Source organism: Pinus tabuliformis, chromosome 9 (genome assembly GCF_031772625.1).
Source record: "Pinus tabuliformis cultivar Carrire ecotype Pingquan chromosome 9, CPIR1, whole genome shotgun sequence".
NCBI classification, from domain to species: domain Eukaryota; kingdom Viridiplantae; phylum Streptophyta; class Pinopsida; order Pinales; family Pinaceae; genus Pinus; species Pinus tabuliformis.
Genome location: NC_142307.1, coordinates 856,243,188 through 856,256,040, shown reverse-complemented (window position 1 = coordinate 856,256,040; position 12,853 = coordinate 856,243,188). Strand labels below are relative to the sequence as shown.

At 37.7% G+C, this 12,853-nt stretch overlaps 1 protein-coding gene across 4 annotated transcripts in view; it reads left to right on the top strand.

Moving 5' to 3' along the window:
* Window positions 1-12,853, top strand: part of LOC149151482 (uncharacterized) — a 157,231-nt gene that overhangs the window by 132,028 nt on the left and 12,350 nt on the right. The gene's annotated exons all lie outside the window — the stretch shown is intronic.

Sequence of the window (12,853 nt, the reverse complement as noted above, 5' to 3'; positions counted from 1 at the left end):
TTTTTCTCATAATGATCATGTATAATTAATTTTGCTGAACTGATGATATCTGCATCTCGCATTTTTCAAAATTATGCATTTTGTCTTTAGTATGGTTCTTTGTAGTGCTTAGTTTAGACCCTCTGATTCCTAATCTGTGAAGTTCTGGTGTGTGCGTTGAATGCCCCAACTCACAGGTAAAGATTTGTGATTAAAGATCATGTATCACACGCAATCACAGAACAGCTTTTCTAATTATAGAAACATGACCCGAATGATTAGTTCTCCTGTAGATGCAGGAGCCATGATTTGGAAGCATGTCTTTATATTTTGGATTTAATAGTGATATAAAATTTAAATTGTTATAGCGACAGGAATATCCATTTTAAACAATATAAGCTTTTTCTTTTATCATGAAACATCATTGCATGTAAAACAAATTAAATTTGTTGATTCTAATTCTGAAGTAAGTTGTCTACAAGAATGGGCACAACACAACTCTTTGGGAAATGAAGAAGTTGCTTTTGGCAGCATTTATTGGTCAGAGTAGGACAGCTTATCCAATAGCTAGCCAATAACTATAATTGATATGCTATCTTGTTGAAATGGATGTTCTCCATAAAGGTTGGATACTATGGACCTAAGTTATTGTCAATACAGGAGTTTTGGATAAGGGGCTTCGTACTGGTTATTTCCCATCTGCTTGGTCACCATTACATGTCCCAAGCCATAAATTGGGCAGTTTTTAACCCATATATCGAAGATAACTTACAATTTTGTTTATATTACAAATATAAATTCCTTAATATTTGGTTGTCTTATAAATTTTATATTTTATTTTCATTCATTTGAATCTTCTGCTTCAATACTTGTAGATTGTTCAGACATGTTTTCCTTCCACACTCTAGTCTCGAACAGTATCAGGAGCATCATTGACTTGAGGGTCGCTTATAGTTTAGATTCGATCTGCTTGGTCACCTTGGGAACCAACTGTGATTCTCATCAGTTTTCTGGGAGAGCCACCTGGCAACATGACATGTCTCCAATTTGTTTGCATTTTGTACAAATAAACTCAAATGAAGGATATATCTGTAAGCCTTTGTCAGACTCTATGAGTAAGCTCTTGGATAAGTGATTACCAAACTGGATATTATCTAGAAGACTTTATCAGGACGTAGATGTTACATATTGTTCTGATGTTTCTGGAGTTTTTCCATAAGATTTAACACCTACTTAAGGGTTTAAACTGATCTATAAAACAATTTTCAATGGCGATATGTCCTGCAGGGTCAGGGGCATTCCCCCCATGCTTCCCATGCCCCCCAGGATGAGGGGGCACTTGGTGAAATGTTTAACCACACCTGCTGTTTTGTGAAACACGGTGAAACCTACAGCAAAATGTTTCGCCAGTGTGCGGGACACGTTCTGGAAATGGGGTACTTGTTGCCACCCTCTTGAAAATCAGACTGCCAGGGCATGCCACACCCCCACTGTCCCCCATTTTTCTTATAAAACCCCTAAAAACTTTGAATAATGAAAAAGAAAAACAAAAAATTAGAAAACCTAACTAAAAGTTATACCTACTTCACTTTACATATCCCTTGGGTACTCATGAGAGTGACTTTGACTCAGATGATGACACTCCCATTGATGATCTTGATGCTTGTTACCACAAAATCAAGTAGGCCTAGTGCAAAAGCCTCACTAGGCAAATTCAGACCTCATGGCAACAAGAGATTGGCCAGCACTGTCACTTCAACATCCTTTCTTCAGCTGTTTAGTGGTAAGTAAACCACAAGGGAGGCTTCCCTATAAATAGATCACCTAAAGGGTATTCAATAAGAAGGGTTCAAGGTGATGGATATGTCTAATGATTGGGATAGGGTATGGGCAGGGGCCGGTGTTAGAAAATCAGAAAGAAAATATTTTCTTTATGCTGATAACTACTTGTGATATTCTTATGTTTTCTTATGTTCCTCTTTTATCTATAGTTCATCAAGAAATTACCAAAACAATAGCACAAAGATCACAGACACCAGATGTAGGCGGATAGCTGGGGCAATACCGCTATCTAGGGGAAAACCCAGTCAACAACTCTTCCTTAATAACTTCACGAGATAATCCAAGACTCTTGACCTAGACACAAAATTCCTCCACACAAAGTCATCCTTTTCTTCTTTCTGTAGATGATAACCCTTTCAACAATAACTTCGACCTAGCAGCAACAACTTGTTGTAGCAACAGAACTTCGATCCAGCAACAACTTGGACCCAGCAGTTAGCTCAGCAACAACTTTGACCCAACAATTAACCCAACAACAACTTCGACCCAACAATATTTTCGTCCTTTCAGCAAATATCCTAGTATACTAAATCTACACGAGTGAGGGAGATACAAACCCAGAAACATCAATCTTCCTTTTTCCAGCGACTTAGCACTTTCTTTTTCTCCTCTTAGATATCGAACTTGTGAGTGTGAGTGAGTGCTCCAAATGAATTCAAACCGCTTCAATATATAGGCTTCTGGTGAGGTTGTATTACCATGTTTGAGTCCGACTTGATCTCCTTGAGGCCAACTTGGTTTGGAGGTGACAAATAGCTTATTTGACTCAATAATAATTCTTTTTACATGATTCAAAAGCCCAAGAAAGGCCTCTTTAGATGGACAATGACTCTAATGACTCAAAATAAATCCTAGAAGTCCTCAATGGGGACTTCGACCTAAAACATGATGACCCAAGCATGAAACCCATGCTTTAATAAGTCTTATTAATAATAATAAAAAATTCCTTTTCTTTCTTTTGATAAATACATTTCATTGTGACTCAAATACAATTTATGAAGACCGAACCTAGTTACATTCTTCAACAGCATGAAACCCATGCTTTAATAAGTCTTATTAATAATAATAAAAAAATCCTTCTCTTTCTTTTGATAAATACATTTCATTGTGACTCAAATACAATTTATGAAGACCGAACCTAGTTACATTCCTTACCAAAGTACAAGCACTCTACCTTTAGACCACTTAAGCAAATTTGAGGGCTGTTATAAGTTAGGGTTTGATAAATTTTCAATGATATGGCATGTAATGTCATTTAACAGCTGGAACAAATAGCCTTATTATGATAATGAGAAATCAACAAAGGAGCAAGACTGATACAATTAGTTATGCAAGGTTTAGGTTTTGCAATTGAGTTTTTATGTTTGAAACATGCATAAAATAGAAACTTGATGATGATGTCAGCCCTAGAATTAGGGTTTTGTAGTGCAGTAAATGCTAGATTCTGTTTTTTACCAATTAATTATTTAATACAATCCTAAAGGGAAACAACACATCAAAGAGACTTACTTTTTAAACAATATTTCAAGAAACCTTAACCCTAGATATCTAGAATTTTATAGACAAGAGAGAAAATAGTTAGAGAGATTGATCACCATGTCTAGACTAGTGTCTTGATCTAAATGGGCAATGGTGTTATCTGGGGAAACATTTATGGAGATGGCCTTGATGAAGAGGGTGAGAGGGCTAAAGCCTCTTCTTACAAACTCTAATGACTTCCTTAAGAGGGAGGCTTTAAATTCTAGAGATGCACAATTTAGAGTTCTCTTGAAGGAAACAATCTTGCATAGAATAATGAATCAAGATTTCAAAATAAATATAGCAATTTCATACATGGCACATTAAGAAACACTAATTCACATAAGATAACATGCAAAATATAGGTGGTCTGCCATAAAGTTACAAAATTTCCACAAGAATCTCTTTAATTGATCCCAAGAAACCATCCTTAAGCAAAATTTCTTCTCCATGATCAATTTGCACCATAGAATCACATTATGGACAAGTAGAAAAGAAGACAAACTAGTGCGCACTTCTAAAGAGAGAGAAGTGTGATGATGAATGAGTGAAAGAATTCCCACTATTTATTAAAGTGACCAAGTCTTATTTCACTAATTTTACAAGCAAAATCCCTAAAAAAGTATACTTGAGCATTCAACTAGCTCAAAGATTACAAGCCAACCTTAAAATAGCTTTAAAACACAAAAGTGCCAAAAATAACCCACACGTGTGGGAGAAAAATGGTCTCCACCATGCGATCGTCCTCCAAAATAGGAAATAAGGCATCAAGGAATTGGGGCAAGTGTCCAAGAGTGCTCCTCACTCCAAGAAATTCTCAAAGTGCATGTGTAGATCTTCAAAGGTGCCTCCTGCACTATGATGTCATCCAAAAGAGGCCCTATGTCACCCTTCTCCATGCATGTGTGAGTGATGTGACACCTCTAAGGGCAAGCATTCAAATCAAAGAGGAATGTGCTAGCCATCCTAAGTCATCTCAATGATAACCATTCTCATCTTGGCTCTGGAACAAGGTATCACCCATCAAATAGGGTCAAGGCCAGCCTATGGTCATTCTAGGTCCATTTGGGTACATCATCAAATAGTCCAACTCCCAAGCTTTCAAGCTTAGTGTTTTTGCATTTGGAAGCTCATCAAGAGATGGGGTATTGTGTGGAAGTTGCTTAATGTCCAATGCTCATATCTAGAGGGGCAACGTTGGGGCCACAAAGTCAGGCTTGCTCTTAGAACGAGGTAGAGTACCCCTAGAAGGTGCTGAAGAAGAGTCAAGCTATCCTAAACGGATATTTGCTGCATATGCAATAACATATGAACAAAACCTCTCAAGATCAAGTGAGATCATATTCATTAGGGACATGAAACCATTAAAGCACCATAGTGAACCATATCTAATGTTAGGGGCACAAAAATACTTCACACAAAACTCGCTTTCAAATGTTTGACTAGATCAAGATATGTAAAGGGAATTGGGATGATTAGGCCAAGAACCATATTAGGTGCCCCCCCCCCCCCCTACTGAAGGGGAGTGATATGTCCCAAGTTAGCCCATCGATCCATAGGTGTGTGTGATATCATGGTGATGGAGTGGGAGAGACTTCAAGGAAGGTGCCACAACCATGAGACCAACCTATGGGGGTTTGACATCTTGAGTGTATTGATGTAAGGAGGGAGTAATTGTGGTGGCATGAGCTGCCTCTTTCCTCGGCTTGCTTTTTCAACCCCTCTTGTGCGTCTTTTGCTTTAATGATTTGTTTTTATTTGGTGCATAGCGTAGGAACCCAAGCTTGCTTTATGCTTATTCAATACCCCTTTAGCATGTAGTGGTTTCTCGTTCATCAGGTTTGGGACAATCAAGAGTTTTTTTATATAGACGAAGCATTAAATGCTTTGTGGAACTGGGTGATGGCTACTAAGGGGGGTATAGCTCATGCTAGGCTTTTGCCCATGTGCTAAATATTGCCTTGACTATCTTTTGCATTTTACATTTTCTTTCATTGTGGCTTTGTATGCTTTTAATGTTCTTTTTGTTGCATGAACCTTCAGGTTACTGACCCAGCCGGTTGTGTCCCTCCCTTACTGTGGATGTGTCTTTTAGACACTCCATAAGGAGTCTTCTTGACTACCTATGACATTCATATCATTGTATCAATCATTATTTATTAAATATTATTTATGTCCTGGGATATTTATGGGCTTCTTATGCCTTGTTTTGTGATGCATTTGTTAATGAACCTTCTATGGAGGGTGCTTTTAGACTTGTGGCATGATGAGTAGATACTTGAATGCTTTTTGTTTATCTTTGTGGTAGTTCCTTAGTTGGATATCTTCTATTGTTTTTGGAGTATTTTCTGTTGTGGGTTTTTGTTTTTACTTTTATTATTTTATTATTTTATTATTTTTATTTGTGGTTTAATTTGCATGGTGCAATTCCCTTTTGGCTAATGTAGTCTCCTTTTGACACAATGTCTTTGGTGTTGAGAGTGGCTGTTGTAGGGGCCTTTATTTTGAGAACAAACTTATGTTTTCCATGGCGTATTTGCACCTTTGTTTTACAGACATAGTGTTTGGTGGCAACTATCTTGTGATGTTTCTAGGATATTATATCCCATGGGTTTTATACTCTTCTTTTTGGCAAATATCATCCATATGTGTAGCTTTTTGACTTCTGCTTAGGGTTGAGGATTGTTATCTCTCTCTCTCTCTCTCGCTATATATATATATATATATATATATATATATATATTTCATTTATAGAGAAGAAGGCAGAGAAGGAAAAATAATAAGATATATATATCAAGGATTTCAATGCCATTATTATTATTTTCCAAACTTATTCTTTTTCCTTCTCTGCCTTCTTCTCTATAAATGAAATTTGGGTGTGCCGAAAGTCCAAATCAAAGTATGCGGAATGCAGATCTGAAGATTGGGCATTAGATGAGGAGTGGAAAAATGAATGGCCATGAGCTAACTTCGATGATTAACTAAATGGTTCATTAATGCAACCATCATAGAAATACACACAAAAAACCCATAAATGTTCAAGGGGAAAATAATATTAACTAGGGAGTGACTGTTACAATGCTATGAAAGTGATAGGAAGTCAAGAAGACTCATTATATAGCGCCTAGAGACACATCGATGCTAAGGGATGCAATCCAAGGTAATAATCGATATCATCGTTGAAAATATCAGCATTGACAAAAATCGGCCAGGTTCCGGAGTTTAACTTCCTGGCAACATTTGCAAAAAAATACAGAAAAAATGAGCAAACAATGGCAAGCATTACAGAGTACAAAATAAATTCAATTTTTCCCAATTGTTTAAACATATAAACCAGCAACAACATTGAACAAACACATTGGCACATAAACATGGAAAAAAACACTGATATATATGAGTAGTGGATGCCAAATTAAGAATGATACATGAAAGTTGAATCCTAAACCCTAATATCTATCTAGTGATGGACTTAAAAGTGGACAATCAATATAAAATGACATCAAATATTTAAATCTATCTCAATATCATGAGTCATCTATAATCACAAGTCTAGAGCTGGCCATCCAATATCAATTCCTTCTTGCCCTTTTATGGGAAAAGGTTGGGACAGGTTTGCAACTACATCATCTATTTGAGCTCAACTAATGGGTGTAGCTGTACCAATATGTGTAGAAGGTGGTTCTGATGCTGCCACATCACCCTCCATGATGTTAAAGTTGTCTCGACCCCACTCTTGCTGCTCCTCCCTTGTCCCCTATGCCTGTCCTTGATCCTCCTCCTCACCCTTTGACCATGCAAGTGCCTCCTCCATAACAGGAGCATTTTACTCCACCCTCCACTCATACAATTTGTTAATATTGTCCAGGGAAATGTCATGACACTAGGTTAGTGATGACTTTGCTATCTTGACGTCTTAAATGCACAATCACATCACTCATCATAAACAAGCATTTGCTTCAACTCAGCGTGACATTAGGGCATAGACTAAAGAAAAATGAAACTATTGGAAAAACATATGATTGTGGGACACTGGGATGCAATAGCTTCATGTTTCTTGTGAATTTCCTCATGAGGTTAAGAACAAATCCATGGTTATGCATGAATTTTGTGATGCTCCTAGCTTGATCAATGGCGTCCTTGATCAAGGATAATTTTTCCCACATCCTCAGGGATCAAAATGATGCAAAGGCCAACAAATGAAGTCTATAACAATGTGAGGTGTTGATTTGATGGATGGGCATCCATATAATTAGCTACATTATCTTTTATGATTTGCACAACATGTTGCAAAACAATCTCTTAGATGGATCCATCCTTCAATTCACACAACAATGTCACATATTTAGCATGCATCGATACATCAATGGGTTTAATAATATTGCACCCTTAGGACAATGTACCAAGTAATTAAGAATGTTCCTACCCTTCCTATCTGTCCAACCATCAGACATCACTGTGCATCTAGTGGACTCCAATGACTTGTTTAGGTTATCCAATCTTATATTGATGTCATTCTTTTCTGCTTGTAGAATTGGCCCCCACAACTCTTTGTAGGTAGGGCACTCGTAGATCGAGCCAAGAATAGCAATAGCATCACACTACATATTGGTTGGAAAAATGGATTAATCTTTTTTGATGCTTAAAGGTATGTCGCTTTAGAAAAGTCCCCACAACTCTATTTGCTTCTGTTGAAAAATAAGTAACTAGGTTTGGTCTTCATAAATATGAAATGTACTTTTGATTCTTGTATATTGTAAAATGAAAGAAAAATTATTAGTATTATTTTTGGAGCATGGGTTTCATGCTCAAGGTCTTTTATTTTAGAGGTCAAGCACCCATTGAGTGCTTCTAGGATTTGTCCTAGGTCAAGAAGTCAAAAGAGTCATTGTCATAAGTTGAAGACCCCATCGGGCACATTGTAACTTGTAAAGAAAATTATTTTTGTCATTAAAAGCAGTGATGATAATATCGGCGAGATATCGCCGAATATCATAAATATCGGATATTTTCGGCAAGCCGAAATATCGCCGAGAAAATATCGCGATATTTTGGCTCCCGAAAATATCGTGATATTTCTAAGATATCGCTGATATCTCGGCAAAATATCGCGTGACGATATAAAATATCGCTGGGCAGGCTAGGTCGCGGCTAGAAAAAGGGAAATTTGTCTTTTTTTTTTCTTCATTTCTGTTTCTGAGTGTTGGAGAAGGAAGGGGAAGAGTTTTGTGGTGGTTGTCAAGGAGGGACTGAGGATCAAACAACGATTATCACCACCAACTAAGATCTTTTTGTGGATCAAAGATTGAACAACAGTGAGACAAACTTCATTTCTTCTATTAACAGGTATGTTCTTAAAAACCCCTATGTTAATGATTTTTTCATAGATTTATGGTTATGCTTGCTTGCCTCTTTGCCTACCAACATTTTGTTTCTTTGTTCTTTTTCCATTTGCTATGATTTTCATGCCCATGAGCCAATGCAAGGGTTTTCTCCATATTTGGATAGCAAGCTTCATTTTTTTTTCAACTTTCTTATGCACCCTCTTATTGCCATTTTTCATTCACATTGCAAAATGAAAATAATGTAGTAATTTTTTTAAATGAGGTGGTTATTACTTATTATTTTTTGTGTTGGGGGGTTTATTGCCAATTTTTTGTTTTTTGTTTTGAGCCCTAGGTTTGAATTAGTTCACTACAAATGTCAAATATGCCAAAAGCCTTGGACCCATTTTGGGAGTATGGGGAGCTTGTTGGTGGGGCAAATTAAGCATATATATCATGGAAATTGTGTGGGACCAAGATGTCAGGAGGGGTTACGCGATTGAAATACCATCTGGCTAAACTCCCTGCAAATGATGCAGATGTAATGCCTTGTATGGTTTCTAGTGCAAAGGTTATACAAAAAGCTCTTGAAGCAATCGCTGAACAAGACAGAAAGATAGTTGTTAGGGAGAGGGCACTGGTCTCAGATAGATAGTTGCTAGTTTTATTTGTTTTGCTACATATAAGTTTATAACTCATGATGATGAGATACTTTTATATATGTGATATTATTTTGTATTATTTCTCCACATTTGAGTTCTTGATTGGATAATTATAAGGAATTAGTAGGATTTGATATTGCTTTTGAAGTTTGATGTATCATTTCTATTTGACATCATATATATTAGTGCTTTCTTCATATTTATGTGCCAATGTGTTTAGTTCATGTTGTTATTGCTTTATATGTTTAAAAATCTGAAAAATGAATATATTATGCATTTTTTATGCTTGCCGATATTGCTGATAAGATCAGTGTTCCACCAAGGTTCCAGGACGAGGGGGCGAGGGAGCGAGGGGGCGCGGGAGCGGCCTATGCAAAAGCTCCCTACCATTTTTTAGGAAACGTGGGGGAGCGTCAGGGTCTTAAAAATTTATAAATATAAAATATAATTTATTAATTGAGTCCACTATGACAATTTGCCAATTTGGTTTGAATTGAAAAGCTGCAAAGCATGATCATTGATATGAATATCATTTGACATTATCTAAATTTATAATATCATATAAGTTTTCTTTTGGACAGTGGTTTCTAAGTTTGCTATTGACATCTGCCAAGTGTATTAATTTATTAACCTGATTTGGTAAGTTATATTCCTTGAGTTAAAGAATTCCTAGAGCAAGAAAGCAATGAATTTGAAAATTTACACAATCCTTCTTAGAAGAAAACTTAAACAAAGAGAGAACTGTCCTTAGAAAAACAGTGATGAGCAATTTTTTGGTAGAAAAAGGTGGCATGGAAGAAGTAAACTACCAAATTCCAGATCTTTATGAGGTGCAGCACAGTGGCACACTATAGATTTAAATTTTGGTCAGACAGAGGGAGAGCTTCAGCTTGATAAGGTAGCCAGTAGCCACTGAATTCTGTGAAAAGGTAAATGAACAGATCAGGGAGACTGCATTGGCAGTAGAAGGGGCAACTACAATGGGTTGTCCAGCTGTATTGGAAATTTGGATCCAACAGCTAGAAAGTTTGTTATATAATATAGACAGTACACCATATGCTGAAAATCATACTGTGTAATTAACTCCAAACAATTATGAAAATCGTATGATGTAATAATAAAAACCAACATCTATGATTGTAAACCTAATTAGTCAAAGGATTGAATCCATAAAACACCCTTCATGGGATCTTGGAAAAGGATTATTGGATGAACAGAAGTGGAGGAATATGATACCTACATTAAATCTTTGGAAGGTAAAAATTTAAAGCAAGGATTGCAAGAACTTGATGAAATATTGGAGGCCTTGACATTGGATTATTTTCAATAAAACCAAAGTTTCTGTTTTTTTGTATTGTGTGGAAATCAACATCTTCATAAGTTTGCAGGCTGTGTAAAAGACTATATAATGGAGTATTGGGATAAGCTCTAAGACAGGCGAGAAACAATGTTTCATATTTAGATGGATAAACTTCATCCAAACCTTTGTGTTATATAATATATTTGAAAGTTGAAACGGTTCATATATTTTAGAGCCGCAATCATGTTTTTATAAAAGCTTCTAGCTTAATTGGCATCAGTATGAGCGTTGTCATATACATTATTAGCAATATTGCTCAATCATACCGAAGTTGACTGGGCAGGGTGTAGAAGGGCATTTATGATTTAACCATGGAAAAACATTGTAATTTAACTCTAACTACACCAACAGTACACACGCATCACAAAAGCAAACCGATTTCAATTTTCAGGGCTACTTCACAGCAATAAATTTTATATTGATATTAGTTAGGCAGGCCGTAGATTTTCAACTGATAATATTAATATATGAATAGCGGCTAGCCTATTTGGTTGACAGTGGACACTGCTCTGAGACAGACACTCTGATGATTGCCCAAACTTCATTCACACGCCCAATGATTCGGAAAGGGCTGATGTACTGTGCAATGATAAATCATAAAAACTGCAGAATATATGTAAAATCGAGACAAGGCCGTCATATGAAAACCAGTGTGGCCGTAGACAAGGCCGTCCGGCGTCATATGAAACCCTGCATAATATATTTAAAATTTTTAATTTATAACTGAAACATGGAAACCTGGTTTCTTTCGAGACCATGGTGACTCTACGGGAGAACTGATGGCTGGAAGTTACGATAGCATTGTCGCTTAAAAAAAAGTTAAAACAGCCGTCAAGACACACCAAACAATGCGCACTATTGATCTGTTGGAGACTTATAAGTTATACTGTTATATCACTTATTGAACTGTTAGTCTGTTACTAACCTGTTCAGCTGTAGCAGTCCGCTCCTCAACACGCAGCGCTGCTCAGGGAGGTGCTGCTCGCACGATGCTCGATGGGAGCTGCTGCTTCTAGGACGCTCGACCAGAGAGAGGGAGGAGTTCTGGAATGATGAATCGGAAATCCAAACAGTGAAACAGTGAGTGGAGCGCTCAACAAACTTGCAAAGGCTGTGAGTGTGTTGTTCATGGCTCAGGTGCCGTTTTTATAACATGAAACCGCCATTTTCCAAAACCCTAAACGTTAATTAACTCTTAATTAAAGATTAAATTCAGCGTTTAATTAATTTAAATGGTTTTTAATGTGCCACGTCCCCCCTCGCCCCCTCACGCCCCCCCACGTCCCCCCTCGCCCCCTCACGTCCCCCCACGTCCCCCCACGTCCCCCTTTTGGGAAACGCCCCCTCAGGGAAGGGAAACGCCCCCCTGGCACGTCCCCCTTAGTTTCTTCATTTTTGGGAGCGTGGGGAAACGTCCCCTTCTAGTCCGCAAGTCCCCGGAGCGCGGGGGAGCGAGGAAACTAGACCCCTAGGGGGGGGGCGAGTCCCCGTGGAACACTGGATAAGATGTTTAAAGGACCCTCGCCGATATTTTGCCGATACTGATATTATCAATGTTGATTAAAAGTGTCAAAATACCCTTCAAGACCAAGTCGGACCAATAGTTGGTAAATCAGCCTAATTTGAGGAGCAATGTCCACCTTAAGGAAGCCTATATAAAGGAGGGAACTCGACCTCCTTGGAAGACATTCATCACTCACTCATTCAAGCGAAGGAGGAAGAGGAAGAAGGCAACAAAGAATGAAGAGGATGAAGAAGACTTGTTTCTGGACTATTTTGACACTTTTGTCATTAAAAGAGTCAAAATACCCTTCAAGACCAAGTCGTCTTGGTAGCTGGTAAATCGGCCTAATTTGAGGAGCCACGTCCACGTTAAGAAGCCTATATAAGGGAGGGAACTCAACCTCCTTGGAAGACATTCATCACTCACTCATTCAAGCGAAGGAGGAAGACGAAGAAGAAGACTTGTTTCTGGGCTATTTCTTTCTCACACATGTGAAGGAAGGTTAGGGTTTCTACTGCTGGTTTATGATTTTTCTTCTACAGGTTTGATCTTGAAGAAGGAAGAGAAAGAAGGTTAGCGAAGGTCACATTAGGCCATCCTCAAGCACCAGAAGGAGAAAGCCAAGCGAAGGCTTGAAGAAGTCTTGGGAGGCCAGAATAAGCTCACA